General features: G+C 40.6%; 1 protein-coding gene and 1 pseudogene across 1 annotated transcript in view; both read right to left on the bottom strand.

The window, feature by feature from the left end:
• BCAS3 (breast carcinoma amplified sequence 3) overlaps window positions 1–16,265 on the bottom strand; it is a 655,658-nt gene that overhangs the window by 574,057 nt on the left and 65,336 nt on the right. The window contains exon 3 of the mRNA XM_011953652.1: window positions 12,712–12,784. The gene's annotated coding sequence lies outside the window, so the exon portion shown is untranslated. The remainder of the gene's footprint in view (window positions 1–12,711; window positions 12,785–16,265) is intronic.
• LOC105520069 lies at window positions 9,059–10,337 on the bottom strand (annotated as a pseudogene).

Genomic DNA, 16,265 nt, shown 5'->3' with positions numbered 1-16,265 from the left:
TTTTTAGTAGAGACGGGGTTTCACCGTGTTAGCCAGGATGGTCTTGATCTCCTGATCTCGTGATCTGCCCGTCTCGGCCTCCCAAAGTGCTGGGATTACAGGCATGAGCCACCGCGCCCGGCCTCTTTCTTATACCCCCATTCCATCAGGGCATCTTTGTCTTTTTTAGGTAAAATCTTTTACTTTTTTAATTTTTTTATTAGCAATAAAACAACTTTTAAATGTTCTAATTTTGTACTCAAATTATTGTTCAGAAAACAATGTTGCAGACATTTTCACCAAGCCTATTTCTATCCATTTTAGTGTGAAATTTTGTAGAATTAAGTGTACTGCCCCTCCAAATACACACTGCATTCTCAATATCTTGTTCCTTGCCTTGGGAGACTGACCCATATCCTATGAATTGCATCACTGGGCTCTCTGGACCTTCAGAATCCAGCCCCTAGTTTCTGATTGGGTTGACCCTGTAGGAAGCCCCTGGAGAAACAAGATGCCCCACTGTCGGCAGGGCACAGTGGCACACACCTGTAATCCCAGCACTTTGGGAGGCGGAAGCGGGCAAATCACAAGGTCAGGAGATTGAGACCATCCTGGCTACTAAAAATATAAAAAATTAGCTGGGCATGGTGGCAGGCGCCTGTAGTCCCAGCCACTTGGGAGACTGAGGCAGGAGAATGGTGTGATCCTGGGAGGCAGAGCTTGCAATGAGCTGAGATCTGGCCACTGCACTCCAGCCTGGGCGACAGAGTGAAACTCTGACTCAAAAAAAAAAAGAAAAAAAGAAAGAAAGAAAGAAAAAAGATGTCTCACTGTCAAGTTACTGAAGACAGGCTAAATCCATCCACCAGAGGCCTCAGTTCCTGTTGCTAACCCTCTTCATGTCGCTTTCTCTGCAGGCTTTATTAAGGGTTATCTCCTCTTGCTTAGAAATGATAATAAACCAGACATGGTGGTTCATGCCTGTAGTCCTAGCTATTCAGGAGGTTAAGGTGTAAGGCTTGTTTGAGTCCAGGAATTTGAGGCTGCAGTGAGCTAGGATCAAGCCATTGCACTTCAGGCTGGGTACAGAGTGAGATCCAGTCTAGGAAAGAGAGGAGGGAGAAAGGAAGGGAAAGGAAGGGGAGGGAAGGCAAGGAAGGGGAGGGAAAGTAAAGGGAGGGGGACAGTAGGAGGGAAGAGAAGGGGAGGGGAAGGGAGGACGGAAAATGAGTCTTAGCTCCCACATGTGTTATTTTATTTAAACTCTCTTTGAATTACCCAATTTGAGTATGCTATCTGTTTCCAGCAAGGGCCCTAACAGCACAGATTTTCAGGAATACATATATCAAACAGCAAGTAAGACAGTTCTGTAAGAAATTAAACCAGTATTCCTTTGGTTTGGTCACCTGCAAATAACCATTTTGGTAAACCATTTGAGATCTGTACCAATTTCAGTATCACAAGAAAATATACAAAGTCTGCAAATATAATCTCACACAGTCTTTAGATGTGTCCATAGTTTAAATATTATAGTTTAAAATAAATACATAAACAACTAGCCCATGGTTACAATTTTACAATATAATATGTGTATTCGTTGACACTGACAGACTACTCTTAACCTCCCACTAAGATCTGTTCAGCATGTGTTTTAAAACTGTATTAAGTGTGAGTCAGGTGTATAATGTTCTGGGCCCTTTGCCTTACCACCACACAAAAACTAAAAATTTGCTTTAAGTAATTAAGTGGACTGGGGTCATGAAAAATGTATACAATTAGCATTTAAACTAGTAACTCCTGTTTATCAAAGACAAAGTTAACATTTTAAGACATATTACAGGCCAGGAGCAGTGGCTCAAGCCTGTAATCCCAGCACTTTGGGAGGCCGAGACGGGCGGATCACGAGGTCAGGAGATCGAGACCATCCTGGCTAACACTGTGAAACCCCGTCTCTACTAAAAAATACAAAAAACTAGCCGAGCGAGGTGGCGGGCGCCTGTAGTCCCAGCTACTCCGGAGGCTGAGGCAGGAGAATGGCGTGAACCCGGGAGGCGGAGCTTGCAGTGAGTTGAGATCCGGCCACTGCACTCCAGCCCGGGCGACAGAGCGAGACTCCGTCTCTCAAAAAAAAAAAAAAAAAAAAGACATATTACAAAAAATATCCCTAAACCACATGAGAAAGAGTAATTAAATAGAAGTAACAGTAAAGTCATCTTATTTCCCTAAGATTTCCTACATCCATAATCAGATAAACAGAGATCATATCTAGCAGACACTGAGGTCTTAGTTGTTCTAAGCTAATACTAAAACCCAGAGCACCACAAATCATCTCCGTTATTGGATCGCCTAGTATGCTAACTCATCCCATTAAAAACGTCTCTATGCCAGTGTGGCAGCTGTCAGCATAAATGGTATACCAAAGATGTAAAGCCCTTTCTTTGAGTAGTAAAGAGAGCTACAGAGCCATGGCAGAGAGCTAGAAGAAAATCCAGATACCCACAGAAAGCCTGAAAAATGCCAGAGAGATGGGCAAATGAAAGACTTGGTGTCTGGATTTGGTGCCAAGGAACTGTTGGAAGAGCACATGTCTACAAGCAGCAAAGACCGGGAAAATGGCATAAATCTTCTTTGCTGCCTATGCAAATAATATCGGTCAGACCTCGCAAACACAACTGACAAAAATCAGTCAAATTGAAAACATCAGGTATATATAGGGGCTCTGGGATTTTTCATGACAAAAAGAAGAGTCACATACCTGTTATCCCAAGCAATATGCCTCTACTTCTAATTATTTAATAACATAACCCTTATTTACATTAGACAAATGTTGAAATAAAGCCACTGCAGTACCACTTCAGGATGGTGACACCGTGCTTATCCTCCACCTAACAACTGCAGCTTTAGGAAACTGGTTTATACATAACACTCCATGGACTTCTGCCAATCCAAGATGACGCTTTTGCCAGTTTGTAATAATGAGAGAAAAATATTAATATTGTGAATTAACTGTATTCTACTTAATGAACAGTCAATTTTGAAATTAAGTCATTCCTCCTATTTAGCTATTAAGATTATTTTGTTTTTCTCAGCCATGTGCAATGGCTCACATCTGTAATCCCAGCACTTTGGGAGGCCAAGGTGGGCGGATCACTTGAGCCCAGGAGTTCGAAACCAGCCTGGTCAACATGGGGAAACCCCATCTCTACTAAAAATACAAAAATTAGCAGGGCACAGTGGTGCACACCTGTAGTTCTAGCTACTTGGGAGGCTGTGGCAGGAGAATTTCTTGAACCCAGGAGGTAGAGGTTGCAGTGAGCCAAGATCACGCCACTGCACTCCAGCCTGGACGACAGAGTGAGACTCCGTCTCAAAAAAAAAAAAAAAAAAATTTGTTTTGCTTTTCTCAAAGTAAATTCAAAGTAATAACTGATAGTCAACTATAACTTTTTCACATGTCCTTGCTTGGCAAAAGACTTTAATTTTTCTGATTATTGAAATCCTGTCTTGGAAACAATGGCCACAGAATGCCTATATAACAAGAGATAAGGGATTCCTAACCAATTGAGATGAAGAAATTTTCGCTCACTGTTAGAAGAATTTTTTCCCATCACGGTAATGCATGATGGGAGCCTCTGGACAAACCCTTAACCTCTTTTCTTCATTTACAACACAAGGCAGTTAAATGACATGATCTTCAAGGTTCTTTCCACTTCCAATAGTCTATGATTCTCTCTACATAAACATCATATTTTCACATAATGTGTGTAATGTGATCATAATATATTGGATTAAACATTCTTCAAGGTCTGCAGTCAGCTCTTGAATAATGTTACTCTTTTGCTATTACTCATAGTAGCCAACAAGATTCTAACCATAAACAGCTACATTCTGGGAACTGTTTAGCATATCACACACAATAAACTTTGGTTTCCTCCCTGTCTCACATTACTACACAAGACACTGCCTTAGTTTCTGGATGACACAGTGGCACAATAAACATTATCCCTTTCCAAGAGCTTAAATGACTTATCTGGAATTATTATGGTATGATCTCTCAAAACACAACAAAACAAAACACTAGAATACCTAAATAAATGGCACTTTAATGACTGTCATCAATGCAATAAGAGACAGTATGTTAAATTTTGGGCTAGGTGCAATGTATTTATTACTAAAGGATAAAATATGAACAACTGGGATTATCTGGTGAGAGCTAATCATACAAATTAGGTCATTTTTGTCTTACCCAACTAAATCAGAGTTGAGGGGCCAGTGGAGGAAAGCACTTGGGGCACATAGCACCTGCTCCAAAAATTAGCCATAAAGCCCAGCTGCTGAAACTGCCTGCTGTAACCCTAAGATCAGTTATAACTGGTAACTGCTGAAACGAACTAGCATGACTCCACCGTTGTCACTCTAGCGCCAATGAGCTTTCTTCTAAAACAATATGTTGCATTTCTCTAATTTCCCAAGCTTTTCTTTGTTCTTCAGACATACCAAAACCACCCCAATCTGTGTATGTGCCCCACATTGCAATTCTGTTTTACGTACATTCTCAAATAGAATGTTTTGCATAGAGATTCATCTCTATATTTTTATTTTGACTTTGACACTTTCCATAGCAATTCCCCTTTTTTTAAAAAAGGCACTATGAATTTATAAAAATGAAAAGCTGGCCAGCCCAGTTGCACCCACCTGTAATCCCAGCACTTTGGGGGGCCGAGGCGGGCGGATCACAAGGTCAGGAGATCGGGACCATCCTGGCCAAAATAGTGAAACCCCAACTCTACTAAAAATACAAAAATTAGCTGGACGTGGTGGCACGTGCCTGCAGTCCCAGCTACTTGGGAAGCTGAGGCAGGAGAATCGCTTGAACCCAGGAGGTGGAGGTTGCAGTGAGCCAAGATCACGCCACTGCACTCCAGTCTGGTGACAAGAGCCAAGACTCCGTCTCAAAAAATAAAAAAATAAATAAAAGTTATACATCAAAAGAAAATCTTCGTGAATTTTCCCAAGAATAATTTAGTAGGCAGTATTAATTGTGAATATAAGCAACTTGACAAAGTCTGAACTACATGGGTGCTCAATAAAGCATGTGCCAGGGAGACGGAGAGCAACCTGCACATCCCATTCCTCTCCAAATGGAGGGATGTCCTTAGGTTTTGTACCCAACTGGGTATGAAAATGTAAACACCTAGGGACAGTACATATGATTCCTTAGATTAAGAGATATTCTCAATCATAAAAATGTGATACTAAAAAATAAAGGACGAGTGTAACTACTTGTATAGCAAGCTTCCTAAAATTCACTTAGGCAAAAAATATATATATATGAGGCTCTACTAGATACAGGGCACTGTGCTAATACCAAGAAAGAAATAAAGATGGGCAAGATAAAGAAAACATTCTCAAAGTACATGTGAAATTGGAGAATGTCTCTAAGCAGACACTTCATGATTATGTGTGGCTTTCTCCATCAGACTTCACTGGTTCCCTGAATGGTTCCTCGTATCACCTATATTTATGCCTATAAACAGAGTCTCACTAACTTAAATTATTTTGGAAGCACTTACATCTGTTCTACATCGTCAGTTGCCTGCTGTTTTTTGTTACTTTATTTAAAAAACTGGAAACAGGTGAAGGAATCTACCCATTCTTGAAATTACTTTGTATTGGACATAAGTTGGCACTGGACTTTTAAATAATAGTGTTCCTGAAATTAGCAACCACAATTTTCTAATAGCCATGTTCTTCTTATATTATTGCTATCATGTAAAGGAGACTTCCTTTGAGTTCATTAAACGATGTGTTTACATGAAGAAAAAAAAATAATAAAATAAAATTGGGGAAGTCCTTTTCCACACTGAAAAATTCTAAGTAACTAAATGGTATACGTCAAACGTACTAAAATAACAGAAGTATCTTTTGCTTATGCAGAGACACTGCATCAAAATATACGCCTAACACAAAAACTCTCTTAAGAAGCTACTGTTTGCCAGAGCAATCAGGCAAGAGAAAGAAATAAAAGGCATTCAAATAGGAAAAAATAAAAAAGTCAAACTATCTCTCTTCACTGGCAATATGATTGTATACCTAGAAGACCCGAAAGACTCCACCCAAAAGCTTCTAGATCTAATAAACAACTTCGGTAAGTTTCAAGATAAAAAAATCAATGTAGAAAGATCAGTAACATTTCTATATATGAATAACATCCAAACTGAGAGCTAAATCAAGAATACAATCCCATTTGCAATGGGCGCACGCGCGTGCACACACACACACACGTACACATAATACCTAGAAATACATCTAACCATGAGGTTAAAGATATAAGGAGAACGACAAGACGCTGCTGAAAGAAAGCAGAGATGATACAAACAAATGGAAAACCATTCTATGCTCATGGATTGGAAGAATAAATATTGTTAAAATGGTCAAACTAGCCAAAGCAATCTATAGATTTAATACCATTCCTATTAAACTACCAGTGTCACTTTTCACAAAATTAGAAAAACTACTCTAAAACTCATATAGAACAAAAAAGAGCCTGAATAACCAAAGCAATCCCAGGCAAAAAGAACAAAGCTAAGGCATCATATTACCTGACTTCAAACTATACTATAAGGCTACAGTAACCAAAACAGCATGATGCCAGCACAAAAACAGACACAGAGACCAATGGAACAGAAAAAAGAACCCAGAAATAAAACTGCATATATCTACAACCATCTGATCTTCAACAAAGTCGACAATGACAAGCAATGGGGAAAGGACTCCCTAAACTATAAAAATCCTAGAAGAAAACCTAGGAAATACCATTCTGGACGCTGGCCTTAGCAAAGTCCTCAAAAGCAACTGCAACAAAAACAAAATTGACAATTGGGAACTAATTAAAGAGCTTCTGCACAGCAAAAGAGAATATCAACAGAGCAAACAATCTATAGACCTTTGTTGGATGTACAGTTTGTGAATATTTGTAGTGAATATTTATAGATTCACAAATATGCATAAATTATGCGTGTAACAAATATCTAATAAGGAATTTAAACAGTTCAACAAGCAAAAAACAACACCATTAAAAAGTGGGCAAAAGACATTAACAGACACTTCTCAAAAAAAGACATACAAAGATTAGCCCAGCAAGGGGGCACACAACCTGTAGTCCTAGGTACTCTGGAAGAGATAAACAAATTGCTTAATTGCTCCTAACATAACCTCCTACTTTTTTTTTTTTTTTTTAAGAAATCTTTATTACCTCTGAAAATAACTGGTCAGAAAGGTGTAAATATATAAATCTGAGGTTAGGGCAACCTTAATAGAGTCCATAGACAGAATATGCCTGTGTATGTATGGAGGAATGCCCTCCATAATGACAAATAGTATGGTTCCTGGAAAGAACATAGCTTGAGGATCAAGTAGAAGCCTGGGTTCATGACTCACTGTGTGACTGAACCTCTATTAGCTTCTTCATGTATAAAATGAGAATAATACGATTGGGCCAGATGTGGTGGTTCATACTTGTAATTCCAACATTTTGGGAGGCTGGGATGGGACGATTGCTTGAAGCCAGGAGTTCAAGACCAGCCTGGGTAACATTGTGAGACCTTTTCTCTTCAAAAAAAAATTTTTGTTTTAATTAGCCAAACATAGTGGCATGACTTATAGTCCCAGCTACTCAGGAGGCTGAGATGGGAGGATCTCTTGAGCCCAGGAGTTCAAGATTATAGTGAGCTATGATTGGACCACTGCACCTGGGCCTGGGTGAAGAGGGAGACTCTGTCTCTAAAATAAATAAATGAACACACAAACTCAACTGTCATAAACTTAACTGTATGTATGTATGTATGCATGTATGCATGTATGTATCGACTCATGGATTGTTGATGGCAGTCAAGTTCCTAGTATCCTTTATCTATCTAAAAGCAGAGCAGAGGCCTCCAAAAAACCTCATTTGCCATAAATCTCCTCCCCTGGGGCAACTTAATCTCTTCTAGGATCACACCCAAAAAGATATTGTTACAAAACTATTGCATCTCCTGTCTTTTCTCCTAAGGACCACCTTAATTTTCTAAAAAGTCACAAGTGCCCTTTCTTCCGCTCTCATTCTAAAGTCATTCGTCCTACAAAATGTGCCCTTGTGTCCCTCTCCATCCCCATCTCCTATTGAGATGATATATAAACCACCCACCTTAAGTCACATTTTTTTTTTTGCAAACTCCAATATGTACATATGTAATTAAATCTGATTTTTTGTCCTCTTGCTAATCTGCCTTTCGTCAGTTTAAATTGCAGCCCTCTCCCCAAAGAATTTGAGAGGAGAGAAAATTATTCCTCCCCAACAGTAGTTACTAAAGAGTCTACTCTATTCAACATCACCATACGCTTACCCACTACAAACATTTAGACAAAAACTTAACAAGACATATTAGATCTACATCCATAAAACCACTTATGAACTTTTTTTTTTTTTTTTTTTTTTGAGACTGGGTCTCACTCTGTCATTCAGGTTGGAGTGCAGTGGTGAGATCTGGGCTCACTGCAACCTCTGCCTCTCAGGCTCAAGCAATCCTCCCACCTCAGCCTCCCAAGTAGCTGGGACCACAGGCATGTGCCACCAAGCCCAGCTAATTTTTTTGTATTTTTTTGGTAGAGACATAGTTTCACCATGTTGCCCAGGCTGTTCTTGAACTTCTGAGCTCAAGCGATCCACCCACCTTGGCCTCCCAAAGTGCTGGGATTATAGGTGTGAGCCACTGCATCCAGACCTATTTCACTTTCTGTATCTTTTATATCCTTTCAACAGCAGAAGTTCCACTTGAGTCTTACATAAATTCTAACTCCTTGCTGAGATTCTCTATTTATTGAGTTATTGCTATAACCCTTTCCTTTAACGCTTTATACATAGCTCATTTAGTTCTTAGAACATATTTATAATAGCTCCTTTAAAATCTTTACCTGTAAAATTTAACATCTGGAGATAATCAGGTATGATTTCTTTCTTTTTTTTTCTTTTTTTTTTTTGACCTCTGAACTTTTTATTGGCCTCCTGCTCCCCAAAGGGTACCCTGCTTCTGCTGGCTTAATATCTCAGAACTTTGATGTTGTTGGTCTCAGACACCACTCTGCCATCCACTATCCTGCGGGAGGTGGTCTTCTGGATGGTTTGCCTGGAGTTGCTGCTGTCCAGGGCATCACCAAGACCGAAGTCCTCGCCATCTTCCAGCAGGTGACTGTAGGTGACGATCTCAGTCTCCAGCTTGACCTTGATGTTCAGCAGGGCCTCCTACTCCTGTTCCTCTGCCGGGTCTATGCCAGCTCTGACTCTAGGTGTAGCAGGATCCAGTTGAGCTGCTCCATCTGCAGGGTATAGCGGGCCTCCACCCCACTCAGGCTGTTCTCCAAGCTGGCCTTCAGATTCCTCATGGAGTCCAGGTCAATATCCAAGGACTGGACTGTACATCTCAGCTCCATGAGCATCAACTCAGCAGCTCCAACCTCGACAGACTGCATGGTGACCACTGTGGTGCTCTCCTCAATCTGCTGAGACCAGTACTTGTCCAGCTCCTCTTGGTTCTTCTGAGCCAGCTCATCATATTGGGCCCAGATGTCTGCCATGATCTTGGTGAGATCCTGAGATTTGGGGGCATCTACCTCCATGATCAACCCAGAGCTGGCAATCTGGGCTTGTAGGCCTTTTACTTTCTCTTCGTGGTTTTTCTTCATGAAGAGCAGCCCCTCCTTGAGAGCCTCGATCTTTGTCTCCAGCTGCAGCCGTTGACACTGGTGTCATCAGTGACCTTGCGGAGCCCATGGATGTCACTCTCCACAGACTAGGGCATGGCCAGCTCTGTCTCATACTTGACTCTGAAGTCATCAGCAGCAAGACGGGCATTGTTGATCTGCAGAATGATGCAGGCATTGTCCACAGTATTTGGGAAGATCTGAACCCTCAGGTCCTCAATGGCCTTGAAGTAATGGCTCCAGTCTCTGATCTGGGGTCCCTTCCTCTCCAGGTGCTCCCGGATTTTGCTCTCCAGCTTCTGGTTTCCAGTCTCCACACTCCTCACTCTGTCCAGGTAGGAGGCCAGGCAGTCATTCAGGCTTTGCATGGTCTCTTTCTCGTTCTGGATGCCTCCCAGTCCTGCCAGGCCCCCGGCCATCCACACAGCCAGGCCCCTGGACCCCATGCTGCCCCAGAAGCTGGTGGAGTGGGACCCGGAGATCCGGGAACCAGAGCCCCCGGTGCCTGCATAGATGCTGGCCACGCTGCTGACTGGCTGGGTGCCACAGCTGGGCACCTGGACAAAGCCCAGAGACCAGTAGTTGGTGGAGAACGTGGAGCTAGTGGCGAAGCTCATGCTGTCCAGAAGGCAGAGCGAGAGGACAGGACTCAGGCTTTGCCGAAGACCAATCAGGTATGATTTCTATTGTCTGCCTTTTTCTCACTGCCACAATTTCCTGTTTCTTGGCATGTGTCATAATTTTATATTTAAAAATAGACATTTTAAGCTGGGCGCAGTGGCTCACGCCTGTAATCTCAGCACTTTGGGAGGCCGAGGCGGGCGGATCACAAGGTCAGGAGATCGAGACCACGGTGAAACCCCGTCTCTATTAAAAATACAAAAAATTGGCCGGGCGCAGTGGCGGGTGCCTGTAGTCCCAGCTACTTGGGAGGCTGAGGCAGGAGAATGGCGTGAACCCAGGAGGCGGAGCTTGCAGTGAGCCGAGATCGCACCACTGCACTCCAGCCTGGGCGATGGAGCGAGACTCCGTCTCAAAAAAAAAAAGAAAAAAAAATAGACATTTTATATAATACAGTATAACATTACTCTGGATTCTATTAGATCTGTCTTCTTCCACAATTTTCAATTGCTGATTTCTCTGTTCAGTTTTATTATTTCTTTTATTCTTCCATTACTTTAAAGCTGGGTCTGGCCATGTTATCTATGTATCTTAGTGGGCAGCCAACTATTCAACAGAAGATTCACTCAAATACCCCAGGTCAACAAAAGTTGTTTTCCTTTGCCAAAGGATCTGCACATCTACCCAGATTTTTCTTCCCCCTCAACCCTTTTTCATGGCTCCTCTGCATATGCATGAAGCCTCAGCTAACCATTATCTTAGGCTGAAAGAGCCACTGGCTCTCAAAGCACACATGCCATCAAGACAGTAATTTCCACAGTGCTGGCAGGCATATGCAATAACTGCCACTCAGAGATGAGTGAAAATTTTCCAAGCACAGCAGGTAAGGTACTAGTCCTCAAAACCCTTCTCACCCTGGAAGACCCTCTATAACCAACCAACCAACCAAACTTGGAAGAGAGAAAGTGTGGAGTGGGATGGGAGCAGCTGTAGGCATGAATGCCACAGATTCCCACTGCTGTTGTGCGAAGATTAGCAGTTTCTCAAGCTTAAACACTTTTCAGATTATTATGTTTTTGGTTGAGTTTCAGAGCACTGCAATAGTTGTTTTCACCTGTTTTGCAGATGGCATTAAATCTAAGTCACAAACTCTTTTTTTTTTTTTTTTTTTTTGAGACAGAGTCTCACTGTCACCCAGGCTGGAGTACAGTGGTGCACCACAACCTCTGCCTCCCGGGTGGTTCAAGCAATTCTCGTGCCTCAGCCTTTCGAGTAGTTAGGATTACAGGCACATGCCACCACACTGGGCTAATTTTTGCATTTTTAGTAGAGACAGGGTTTCGCCTTGTTGGCAAGGCTGATCTCGATCTGCTGACCTCAAGTGATCTGCCTGCCTCAGCCTCCTAAAGTGCTGGGATTATAGGAGTGAGCCACCATGCCCGGCCCACAGACTCTTAGCATTCTTAAATATATTTATTTCAGTTTCTCTTCCACTACTATATTATAGCCTGCTCTGGCAGTGCTTCTCATCTGCTGCAATATTTCTCATTCCTTAAGATCTAACCTATGCTGCTCCTTCTCCATAAGGCTTTTTCTCGTTAATTCATGCACACTGATCTCTCCCTTCTCTGAATTCCTGTCATACATCATTATTTCATAATTATTTTGCATGTGTTGTACTTTTTCTTTTCAGCCACATTCATAAGTCTCTGGGGGAAGAAATTAGGTTTTCATGATTTTGTATCCTTATCCTATACCTGGCAAAGTGCTGAGTATACAGTAAATTCTCAAAGGCTGTATGTCTTCTTCAATCCAAAAATTTACACTTGAAGAAATGTGTCTTGTAGCCTATGAGGTCAAACTATACCATTAGGAAACAATAATCAAGACTCCAAGACCTAACCATGTTATATTATTAACACATTCTTCCCTTCTCCAATGCTACATGATCTGAAGTGCACACTATTTACTGAGAGCATGGGGCAGAGACTGCTAGTAGCCAACCTAATATCCATTTTGATCATTTTCCTTACTAACAAAACCATAATCATTCCTAGCTTTCCTTGCAGCCAGAAATTCAATTGGAGGGAATGCACTAACTGGAAAGATATTTGTATTTGTTCACAGTATTGTGGTAAGAAACAAAAAAGAAAATTCATGCAACACCTTTAGAACAGTATCAGGCACATGCTATAGCATCAATAAATGTCATTTACTGTTAGAAACCCTAACTATGTTTTACTTCCTTCTTCTTCTCTCCTATGAGAGCTTAGTCTTATGGTTACAAAGGTTTTATAACATCAAAGTTTTCCCTCTGGAATAATACAAATTTGTAATAGGTGATGCAAAGAATTTTTAAAATTTCCTTACCCAGAGGATCCAATGCTCTTACAAACACCAAGGAGGGGTCTTTTTTCAGCAAAGTTATCACATTTTTGAGCACCTGACAGGGAGAATAAAATAAATTGTAAGCTTTGAGGAATATTATTGTATAATTCCCACTATTTTCATGCTTTCAAAATACTTGAGAAGGAGAAGTATTCATTAAAAGTTGATGTAATTTATACAATTGAATAGAAAGAAGAAAAGTTACTATATAAAATCATTATATATTATATATATGTACTCATTTTAAAAATTGAACCAGCAAATTTTTTTTTTTTTTTTTTTTTTTTTGAGACAGAGTCTCACTCTGTCACCCAGGCTGGAGTGCAGTGGCATGATCTCAGCTCACTGCAACCTCTGCCTCCTGAGTTCAAATGATTCTCCTACCTCAGCCTTCTGAGCAGCTGGGACTATAGTCAGGTACCGCCATGCCTGGCTAATTTTTGTATTTTTAGTAGAGACAGGGTTTCACCATGTTGGCCAGCCTGGTCTCATACTCCTAACCTCAGGTGATCCACCTGCCTCAACCTCCCAAAGTGCTACAATTACAGGCATAAGCCATCATAGCCGGCCTGAATCAGCAATTTTTTAATGTTTTATTGGCACCAGTTTCAATCTTATACACCTTCCCCATGAGATCAGAAAACCATCCCACACCCCACCAACTATTTACATAAAACTAGCATAAGATTGATGTCCAAACTAAATAAAGGTAGTTCAAGACAAGAAAATTATAAAATTATAGGTCACTCCCATTGATACACATAGTTGCAAAAATCCTAAACAAAATATCAGCAAACTAAATAGCAACATATATGAAAAAAAATAAACTCTCATAACCGAATTAGATATACCCAAGCAACAGTAATAGTTTGGCATTATAAAATCTATTAACATAATTAATCATATTAATATTTCAGCAGACGCAGAAAAAGTATTCAATTAGACTCTATACCTAATCATAAGAATAAAAAATATAACAAAAATATCTTTTTTAACCTAACAATGATCATCTACAAAAGATCTACAGCAAATGTCACAGGTAATGGTTCAGAGTTTTCCTAGTAACAGCAGTAATAACACAAGAATATCCACAGTTGCAGCTCCCATCAAGTCCTAAGTCCACATAATAATAATAATAATAAGTGAACTCAACAATATTACAGGATACAAGACCAATATAATACGAACAAGAAGCAAAAAAAGTAAAGTCAGGAAATATAAATGGTTCTGAATCATATGAAAAGGTGCTCTGTGTCTGCTCACGCCTATACTCCCAACACTTTGGGAAGCTGAGGCAGAAGGATCACTTGAGACAGGGCGAAACTCTGTATCTACAAAAAATAAAAACAAAAAATTAGTTGGGTATGGTGGCACACACCTGTAGCCCTAGCTACGCAGGAGGCTGAAGTAAGAGGACCTTTTGAGCCCCCAGGAGTTGGGGGCTGCAGTGAACTACAATTGTGCCACTGTATTCCAGCCTGGATGACAGAGCAAGAATCTGTCTCATAAAAAAAAAAAAAAAGGATAAAGAAGGAAAAATGCTCAACCTCACACATGACAGAGGTTCCTTAAAACTATATTGATAATGAAAACTATAATGATGATATTGATAATGATAATGATATAATGATAACTATATTGATAATGATAAGGAGTTCAGGACAAATCACTCCAGAATATACCTCTTTGGCATATTGATTATTTTGAGCTAAAGGCATTTGAAAAACAGCAGATGTAAGAAAGACACTCTGACTGGCTCTTTGATTCCTGAAAGGAAGCCCCCAAGTGAAAGATGACCTTCCTACACACCAGGAAGGAACATTTTAATCACCGGAGATGTGAAGGCCAGATGAAAGAAATCTGTATAAATGAACATTGTTAAACTAGCCCTTATCTTCCTAGATACTTTTCCATAAATGTCATTCTTTGTTCAACCTAGCATGTAAGAACTTAGGCCGAAGCTGGGTACGATGGCTTATGCCTGTAATCCCAGCACTTTGGGAGGCCGAGGCGGGTGGATCACTTTGGGAGGCCGAGGTTAGGAGTGCGAGATCAGTCTGGCCAATATGGTGAAACCTCATCTCTAGTTAAAAAAAAAAATACATATATATATATATATATGCCAGGCGTGGTGGTGGGCACTGTAATCCCAGCCTCTCAGGAGGCTGAGGCAGGAGAATAGCTTGAACCTGGGAGGCAGAGGTTACAGTGAGCCAAGATCATGCCAACGCTTGCACTCCGTCCTGGGGGACAGAGCAAGAGCAAGGCTCCATCTCAAAAAACAAAAACAAAAACAAAAAAAAGAGCTTAGGCTGAGCCACTTCTCTCCTTTTTTTTTAGATGGAGTCTTGCTCTGTCACCCAGGCTGGAGTGCTATGGCAGATCTGGGCTCGCTGCGACCTCCGCCTGCCAGGTTCAAACTATTCTCCTGCCTCAGCCTCCCGAGTAGCTGGGATTACAGGCGCATGCCACCACACCCGGCTAATTTTTTGTATTTTAGTAAAGCCGGGGTTTCACCGTGTTGCCCAGGCTGGTCTCGAACTCCTGAGTTCAGGCAATCCGCCTGCCTCGGGCTCCCAAAGTGCTGAGATTACAGGTGTGAGCCACGGTGCCTGGCCGCCACTTCCTTAAGTCTTCATTTCTCTGTTCGGACACATATGTACTTGTAAATTTTCTGAAATAAACATTTGTATGCTTTTCTCCTGTTAATTTCTCTTATATCAGTTTAATTTTTTGGCCCAGCCAGAAACCCTGAGAGGTTAGAGAAGTTTTCCTCCCTTACAATAGTATGGTTACATTTTTAAGATACCTAATCTTTTAGAAATAAGTAAGGAAATGTTAACCAATAAACTGATATGACATCTGGGGAGGGTTCAAAATAATCTGGAGGGAAGGAAATAAATGCTAATGAAACAAGAATAGTCATAAAATGATGACTGGTGGGTTCCTTAGGGATCATCACACTATTCACACTGTCTTTAAATAAGTCAGAAATTTTCCACTTAAAACTTTATAACTACATATATTTATATACATAGATTTATATATTATAACTATATATCTTTAAAACTGTGTGTGTGTATGTGTATTCACTTAAGCCTGCTAAGTCAGACGGATGACTGATTTAGCAGTCCTAAGTAAAAGTGCAAGGTAGTGCTTGGGGGAAAAAAAAAAAACACTCAAATTAGTTTACATCACAGGATCTTTAAAAGCCACAATAATTGATAATACCGGGTACTAAATGTGATAGGAGATGAAGCTAAAATAAAAGGGACTATATAACTAAATTAAACTATGTACACTGACACTTATTTAAGAGCTCCTCAAAAAATCCAAAAATTTGATAAAATTTTCTCACCATATTAATCAAAATTGAAATACAAATACCCCTTAATCCGGTAAGTCACTGCTAGGAGTTCATCCTACACATATACTCAGACATGAGAGAAATAATTTGTATATAAGACTATTCACAACAGCATTATTTATAATAGCCAGAATGGAAAACTTCAAGTTATAATGGAATATTTCCTACC

Source organism: Colobus angolensis, unplaced genomic scaffold (assembly GCF_000951035.1).
Source record: "Colobus angolensis palliatus isolate OR3802 unplaced genomic scaffold, Cang.pa_1.0 Scaffold37, whole genome shotgun sequence".
NCBI lineage: Eukaryota > Metazoa > Chordata > Mammalia > Primates > Cercopithecidae > Colobus > Colobus angolensis.
The sequence above is the reverse complement of the archived record's forward strand: the minus strand, read 5'-3'. Positions and strand labels throughout refer to the sequence as shown.